The sequence below is a fragment of the Lutra lutra genome, chromosome 13 (assembly GCF_902655055.1).
Source record: "Lutra lutra chromosome 13, mLutLut1.2, whole genome shotgun sequence".
Classification (NCBI taxonomy): domain Eukaryota; kingdom Metazoa; phylum Chordata; class Mammalia; order Carnivora; family Mustelidae; genus Lutra; species Lutra lutra.
This window is the reverse complement of record NC_062290.1, coordinates 80,755,180-80,763,701: the sequence shown is the minus strand read 5'-3', so window position 1 is coordinate 80,763,701 and position 8,522 is coordinate 80,755,180.

The following is an 8,522-nucleotide window of genomic DNA, read 5'->3' as shown; positions in this document are numbered from 1 at the left end:
GCGTCCCTAAAAGGCCCTTTTAAAACAATGGTCATGGGATGCCTGGGTGGCTCAGTTGGTTAAGTGGCTGCCTTCGGCTCAGGTCATGATCCCAGCGTCTTGGGATGGAGTCCTGCATTGGGCTCCGTGCTCAGTGGGGAGCCTGCTTCTTCCTCTGCCTCTGCCTGCCACTCTCTCTGTCTGTGTTCACTCTCTCTGACAAATAAATAAATAAAATCTTTAAAAAAAAATAAAACAATGGTCGTTGATAGTACTTTCGATTGTGCATCCCAACAGATAAAACATCATAAATATGAACTCCTATATTTGTAGTCATTCACATTGCTACATGTATACAGTATATTTGTCATTACTTGCATACATAAGAAAAGAAACTCTGAAAGATGAGAAAAATAGAAATACAATTCTAATATTTTCTTCTAAAAACTCAAAATGAATTATCTTTGTATCTGTAAGATGTGTATTTACCCATGATAGAAAATACTCAGATAGAAAATACTATAAAATATAACATGGGCAGACAAGGTAACATGCTTGCTGAGTTGGCATATGGCAACTCAGAAAGGCACAAAGCTCTTATTCACATCTTATACATAAGGAAACAGGTTTAGATAGGCAAGATCAAGGAAAAGGTAAACAGAAGAGTCCAATATAAATGCAAGTCTACTCATCCTGATTGTAATTCATTCTCCTTTGTACCACTGTATCCCATCCTTCGGAAATGGTATTTCCTGCCAGATACATACAGGCGACATTGTCAATTAGCCTAATAACTACCATTAACTCAAAAATCCTCCAAAATATAACTAAAACCTTAGTTACCAAAATAAATCACATAAAATGTTTCATTAAATGAATGCTGGTTAATGATAACAATTATAACCATATCAGAATATACAGAAATGACACTTAATCCTGTGTTTCTATACCACCTACTTTTAATTCTCTCTTTCATGTTAGGTATGAGGAAACATAAAGTCAGGGGGAATTAACTTTGCATTCCCAATTAATGAGGAGAGGTTTAGGTGGAAAAGTAGGCCTAAGAAAATGGCATATGGAAATGGGCTAGGAGGAGGGAGGGAGAGCATTTGGAGAACAGAAGAATCTTTGGGGGAAGTCCCAAATCCCAGCTTCTATCCACCAATAATCATATACAGCAGACAGTGAAAGACTGGACCAGATTCAGTCACTGACCTGGAGATGAAATTCTCCATTTTCCATTATCAACTCAGCCAGAAATCCACTCCCCCTGGAGCCATACTTAGTCAACTTGCTATCTCCCTGTCCCCTGCCTGGTTCATAAACACGGATACAGGCATGGAGGTGCACAGACCCAGCACTGTCTTCCCAAAGGGCAAACTATTTTTATATAGCATCAAGCAGAATGCAGGGGCCAGAAATGGTTGTAGTAAATAAAATAACAATATTAAATCCTGTTCGCAGTCCTGTGAGTGATGGGTAGAAGGAGATAAGAAGAGAAGACGAAGAATCGGGACTGAAAATCTTCAGCCTGCTGGCTAGAGTAAAGTAAATGCATTTTGGGAGGATGCATTTGGAGGTAGGAGAAAGAGCCTGGGTTTCTACAGAGAAAAGACTTGAGTTGATATTCCTGTTTGTACCACTCACTTCCTGTGGCTAGATTTTTAACCTATCAACTTAGCTTTACTGCCTCAGTTCCTTGACTTTCCAAATGGGAATGCACCAAGTGATACCACCACAGAGTTGTTCTGGATATAATGGGAGAATAAACAGGAGCGTGTTCAGTTTTCACACTTACCATTTACTCTCTACTCATTCTCCAGGGTCATGGCTAAGTCACTCTTCTCAGAATCTGATACTTGTGTTACCTTCATCTACAGTGACCATCCCCTTTTCCAAAATCCTTTAGAACAGCTAGTAGCCACATTAGAAAGAGTGAAATAAAATGAATGAAATTAATTATGATAATATCTTATTAAATTCTGTTGAAAATGCTTCATTTCAGCATATAACTAATATAAACATTATTATGGACGTTTTGCATTTCTTTTCCACACTCTATCTTCCATATACAGTGTGTATGTTACATGAAGAGCACATATCATTTCACACCAACCGTATTTCTAGATCTCCATTTCTCAACCACCACATGTGGCCAGCTACTGCTGCTTTCAAGAACTAGTGCAAGAGAAGACATCTCCCCTCCTCTTTGTAGCCTGGAAGCTTTCCCAACAGTACCCATGAGTGGCAACAGCTCAGTTTTGGAGTTTTAGTCATTGTAACTCTATTTCTCGATAGCTGGGGGTTCAAATAGCAGCTTGAAAACGGGAGGGAGTAGAATGTAGGACTTGACCTTTAAAGGTTATTTTAGCCTTGATTCAGTGCCCCATGGATGTTTTAGAGGCATCCTCAGTCCCTCAGATAAATAGAGCTGGGAAGATAGTGAGCCAGACCAGCACAGAACCCCATTGCCCTTCTTTGACGATGCAATGAAGTCCAAGAGCTAGAATGCGGCTGGATTCCAAGGGATTCTGTTTGGGCCGCATGAATGCAGATATGTCCAAGTGTATAAGACCCAAGTGTATAAGACCTAGCAGGCTCACTAAGGCATGGAGGATTATGCAGTTTAAATTGGATGAGAGGGTGATGGTTGTTAAGAAATATCATCAACAATGACGAAAGTCAAAACCAAAAGTAAAACAGAGACTCCCCCACTTGCCAATGAAATAACATGTTATCTTGGGGCTCTAGACTAGGCCAAAGATCTAGAACCTGACAGTCTCCATTGAATCTGTTAATCCTGATGTTTCATAACTATTAATGTGTAGAAAAGGTGCCTGTATATTTGCAAAAGCAAACCCCCTTGGAGGAGTCAGGATTTCCCTATGTTTCTGCAGAGACCTGTGGGTGAAGTCCAGACCAATGATAATTCAGTAGGCAGTCAAGGCCCACCAGTCTTATCAAAGGTAGATGGCAATTTCCCAGGAGACAGATGTTTGCACAATGAATTCTGGGCACTGTCCAATAGGATCACAACTTAGAGGGGTGTTTGTTTATAGAGGAGAAATGCGGCTCGAATTCCACTAGACACTCGGAGAACATTGGAATATCAACATAGCTCTCCAGGAGCACATGCAACCCAGTTTGAGCTTGGGAAGAACAGGCGTTAACTATTCCAATTTGAAAATAATGCATGCCGCAAGCCCTAAAAATGGGTTGGAAAAACACCTCCCTGTCTCTTCCAAGCTTCCAAGCTACATTTGTGAAAACAGCAAGAGGAACAAGGAACTGAGTCTGATTCTGGCTCAGTGATCAAGGGACCTTGCAGCTGGTCTTGTCTATAAAATGTCAATGGGAAATGAAGGGTCCTTTGCTCAGAGAACCCCTTGGCTGCCTTGAAAGAAGATCTGCAAAGCAGGCAAGACGTATCTTGACCTATCCTCGGTGGCCTGTCAGGTTTTTGGGGAACAGTCATTGCTGAAGCACTTTTAAAAAAATATTTTATTTATGTATTTGAGGGAAAGAGAGTGTGTGCACATGCACAAATGAGCAGTGTTTGGAGGGGGGTGCAGAGGAAGAGGGAGAAACACTCCCTGGTGAGCAGGGAGCCCAATGTGGGACTCAATCCCAGGGTGCTGGAACATTGGGCCTTTTTCTAGCTCTCAGGTTCATTTCAGTTTACAGGTACTTTTTCTTGTTTTTAAAGATTTTATTTATTTATTTGACAGAGAGAGGCACAGGGAGAGATGGAACACAAACAGGAGGAGTGGGAAAGGGAGAAGCAGGCTTCCCGCGGAGCAGGGAGCCTGACATGGGGCTCAATCCCAGGACCCCAGGACCATGACCTGAGCCGAAGGCAGTCACCTAATGACTGAGCCACCCAGGAGCCCCTACAGGTAGCTTTTTTTAAACAGAGTGAATTGTAAAACAAATAAACATTTCTCCTCTCACTCATTTTCTTTACCTTCCTCACTGTATATGGGGGGAAAAAAGGTAACACTGTACTTACTGGAGTATATTTTCCACTGTTCAACTAGTTCATAACCGACATGAATACACCAAGCAGAAAACAGGTTCTGGTTGCTCATTATGTGTTGGATTGCCTAACTTTTGTATCCTGAAAAAAAGAGGAAAAAGAAGATTGGATTGGGTGTTGATGAATTCAGGTGTGTCAATATTTTTCATTCATTCAGTCGACACTTAGTAAATGCATGCTTTGTGCCCAATGATACCCTAGGTTCTGGGTTTTAATTCTCAACCCACCATTTAGACCACCATGAGGTCTAGGTCACTTTCTTTCTTTCTTTTTTTTTTTTTAAAGATTTTATTTATTTATTTGAGAGAGAGACAGAGCATGAGAGGAGAGAGGTCAGCAGGAGAAGCAGACTCCCCATCGAGCAGGGAACCCCATGTGGGACTTGATCCTGGGACTCCAGGATCATGACCTGAACCAAAGGCGGTCGCTTAATCAACTGAGCCACCCAGGCGTCCTCTAGGTTACTTTCTGAATCTTAATTCCCTTGACAATGAGATAACACACAATCTGATTTTATCTTATGCTGGATTGAGAATTAAGGATGTCAGGCATGATGCCAAGAGGAAATATTTTTAATCTTCACTCAGTTCCCTAAACTAAATATTGTTGGGCCAACTACACATACGAGGAAGGCAAGACTCAGAGAGACAAAGCAACCTGGCCCAGCTGAACTAAGGGCAGAGGTAGGATTTGAACCAGTTCGTTGGGCTCCAATGATTATATTCTTTGTCATCATGTAAGATTCTTTTTTTTCTTAAGATTTTATGTATTTATTTGAGACAGAGAACGAGAGAGCACAAGTGGTGGGGAGTGGCAGAGGGAAAGGGAGAAGCAGACTCCCTGCTGATCAAGGAGCCCGATGTGGGGCTCGATCCCAGAACCCTGAGATCATGACCTGAGCCAAAGGTAGACACTTAACTAATGGAGCCACCCAGACACCCCATGAAATTCTTTACAATCATAGGACTATTCTTCTGTGATGGTTTATGATATAGCTGATTTCATATGCTAACCCTAAATATCTCTATGGGATCTCAGAAGCTTTGTGACTTATATGAAAACCAGCTTTTAGAAGGTTAAAGATGATCTGTAGGTAGGAAATGGATCATTATCATCCTTGGGCCCAGGTCATTGGAAAAGTGGCTGCAGTGGAGCTGGGACCCAGGCATCTGAGTTTGTGCCGCACCTGGCTCTGGGTCTGTAGCTCCTGGACACGATGCATCAGGCTGCCACATTGCTGGTGTAGGTCTCAAATATGGGCTGGAGCTTGTGGAGTTACTGGCTAGCAGATATGAGAGGTACTCTGAGATGCTTTTGTTTAACTTTCTCGAAATTGAGGCTCGCAGAGGTTAAATAATGTCCTTAAGACCCTTGCAAGTCAAAAGTCTCCAGAGTAACAGAATTTATTACATATATGAATTGGCTCATGTAATAATAGAAGCCGACCAGTCCCAAGATTCTGCAGAGTGATCTGGCATGCCAGAGACCCAGGAGATCAGATAGTGCTGAAGTCCAAATCTGAAAGCTGAGAACTGGGAGAGTTCGTGCTTCACTTGGAGTCTGAAGACAGGAAAAAAGCTGTGTCCCAATTGGGAAGCAGTTAGGCAAGAAAAATTGTCTCTTATTGAGGAGACTGAATTAACCTTTTTGTTCTATTCAGATCTTCAACTGAATAGAATAAGGCCCACCTTCATTAAAGAGAGCAATCTGCTTTACCCAGTCCACTAATTTAGAAGTTAATCTCGCCCAAAAACACCCACAGAGAAATACCCGGAATAATATTTGACCAAATATTTGGGCACAATGTGGCCCAGTCAAGATAACACATAAAATTAACCATCATTGGGTCAGACCATTGAATAAGTAGAAAACACACAAGGAGAACTTAGGCCTCTGGATTTAATTCTTGGGTTCTTTCCTTTTACATGCTGATTTCACAGATCTTTCTACATATTGATTAGACATGGACATCCATGTACTTCAAAGAAACCAATATATCAAAGAAACTGATACTGATCAAAGCATGGGAAAATGACATGCAGGTTATTATCAACTGTTTTATTGATATTTTCAATACATAAATACTCAAATTATGCTGTGTAGTCTACTGGAGAGAGAGAAAAAGATAAAAAAAAAAAATTCTAGTGCCCACTTCTTAACCATGTACACTTTCTCCTATTCTTTGTGATGCTTGTGAGTTTGGGCATGTAAAGTTAAAAAAAAAATCAATTTTTACTATCTTTGGTGATGTTTAATAACATCATTAAAATATTTCAAAATTAACTGTGATCGTTGAATCATAAAATGTGTAAGGTTCAGCAGTATTGAACAATTTCTCTGATAAAGTATTCTGGGAGTCTCAAACAACCCTGAGAAAAATGTAAGAAAAATATTATCTCCATGTTGAAGGTGAAAATACAGTTCTAAGAAGTTGCTGGGGTAAGCCCCCAATAGTGAGGGTAAACATCCTGAGTGTGCCCAGTGCTGTCCAGGTGAAAGTTTTAGAAATTATTTAAAATTTAAAATTGTGTGTGTGTATGTGTGTGTGTGTGTGTGTGCGCGCGCGCGTGCACTCGCGTGTGTGTGTTTTCCTAAGAAAGGCTAATGTCCAGATGTGACTAGGGTAATTGGGCTGGTTTTGTGGACATTTATTGTCTTCTCCATATTTCTAGTAATAGCATCCCAGTTTTCTTTGGAAGATTAATCCATCTGGTTGAGATAATATGGGGCATTTCCAGGATCTGAAGCATCAGAGGACCAAGATGGAGATTCCACAATGGAGCACAATCTTATCCCAACCAGGTGGACACAATCTGAGAATCCTGATGTCAGCTCTTGGAAGAGTTAGCACTCATCATCTAGTTCCGTGTAGAGAAAGCCTACCTGAGCATTTAGCCAACTCAGAAGGAGAAAGAACTAAAAGAAGCAGGATGAGTCCTGATGACATGAAGCCAAACCCAAAGCAAATTCCATGAACTTTTCAGTTCCACGAACCAACAAATTTCTTTCTTTGCCTCAGCCAGTTTCATATGAGTTTCTTGTCATTTACAAGCAAGAGAGTGCTAATTGATACAGCGAGTTTGATTAACTACTCCCATTCAAAGCCCATCCGAAGTTGTTGTAGCCCCCTGGAGTGTGTAGTGATCCTGCAAGATGATTAGCATGGAAAAGTATATAGCTTGGTTGTATCATGGTCTGATTATTTAACAGTGTTATTATCAACAAGATCTAACACAGGCAAATATCCTAGCAGAGAAAAACAATGACTAAATTCATTAACCATGGCTTTGTTTACCCTCTCCTTGTTTAATCAAACAGACATTAATTTGTTTCTTGGGACACATGTCCCTAGTAAAGCCTTTGGTGCCCACATATCACAGAAAGAGCCTTTGATATCTCTGAATTTCCAGATTCCATAGATATTATATTTCTCAGAAGCAGCAGCAGGGACCCAGGCTCCGTAAACAATTTTCTGTGCTGACATCTGTAATAAAACACAAAGAATGATAAAAGTTGAGCATTGCTTGACCTTCAGGGTAGAAAGGTAAAGGCACCCTTAATTCACAATTTAGATAATTCTTTCTATTTGATCTTGCCATCAGACAGGCATGCTTTTATCTCTAACATCTACAGAGGGCCTTCACCTGTCTCAGGAAGGGAACATGCAGAGCGGACACGTAGGTTTCATCTCCGGTGACAAATCTAACTGACTGGTAGTTGTTGCCTAGAGGGCTGTGCTATAAAGTGTTTAGAGGTATTATGGGAGAGGGTTTCATGATCAATTAGCAATGGCTGCCCCAGGCAAGAGACGAACAAGAGGTAACAAGGGGGAGACACCAAGAGATATTGACAATTTAAGAATATCTGGTGGTTTGAAGCAAAATACAGATTAATCAGCTAACCTCAAGCTAATTGAAATAGAAAGAAATTATAAATGGTAACAAAAACATACCTTTCTTTCATAAAATAACCAACCATACCTTCTCAAAAACAGTGACCCTGAAACTGGGGAGGGGGGAACGCATTTATATGCTAGTTTGGTATCACGTTGGACTCAAGGAGATGAGGATCCGGTCTCTGTGTTACAGTTTTGCAAAAATGTAACCCAGCATGACTGAGCACAGAAGAGCCCAGCAATTAAGAATGCAGACTTATAGTCTTGGCTTCCAAGCCAGACTTCAGCTCTTGCAGCTGTATGTTTGTAAGCAAATCATTCTACCTCACAGTTCCTGGGTTTCTTCCTCTACAAAAGATCAGAGCAACCTATCAGCCAGGATTCTGTTGCCATAGATAACCTGAGTCACAGCTTTTTGGTGAAGTGTATTTTTATTTCTTTAATTTATTAAATTTAACAGTATTTTGGAAGTGCTTAGCAAACTTTCTGGTGCAGTATAAGTATAAAACAAGGGACAAGTAAAAGCAACAAAGAGAAATGCCAGCATAACTGGTGTCACTTCGTTTAACCCAATCAGTGAAGTAACTTGTTCAGAACGTGTTACGTATGGGG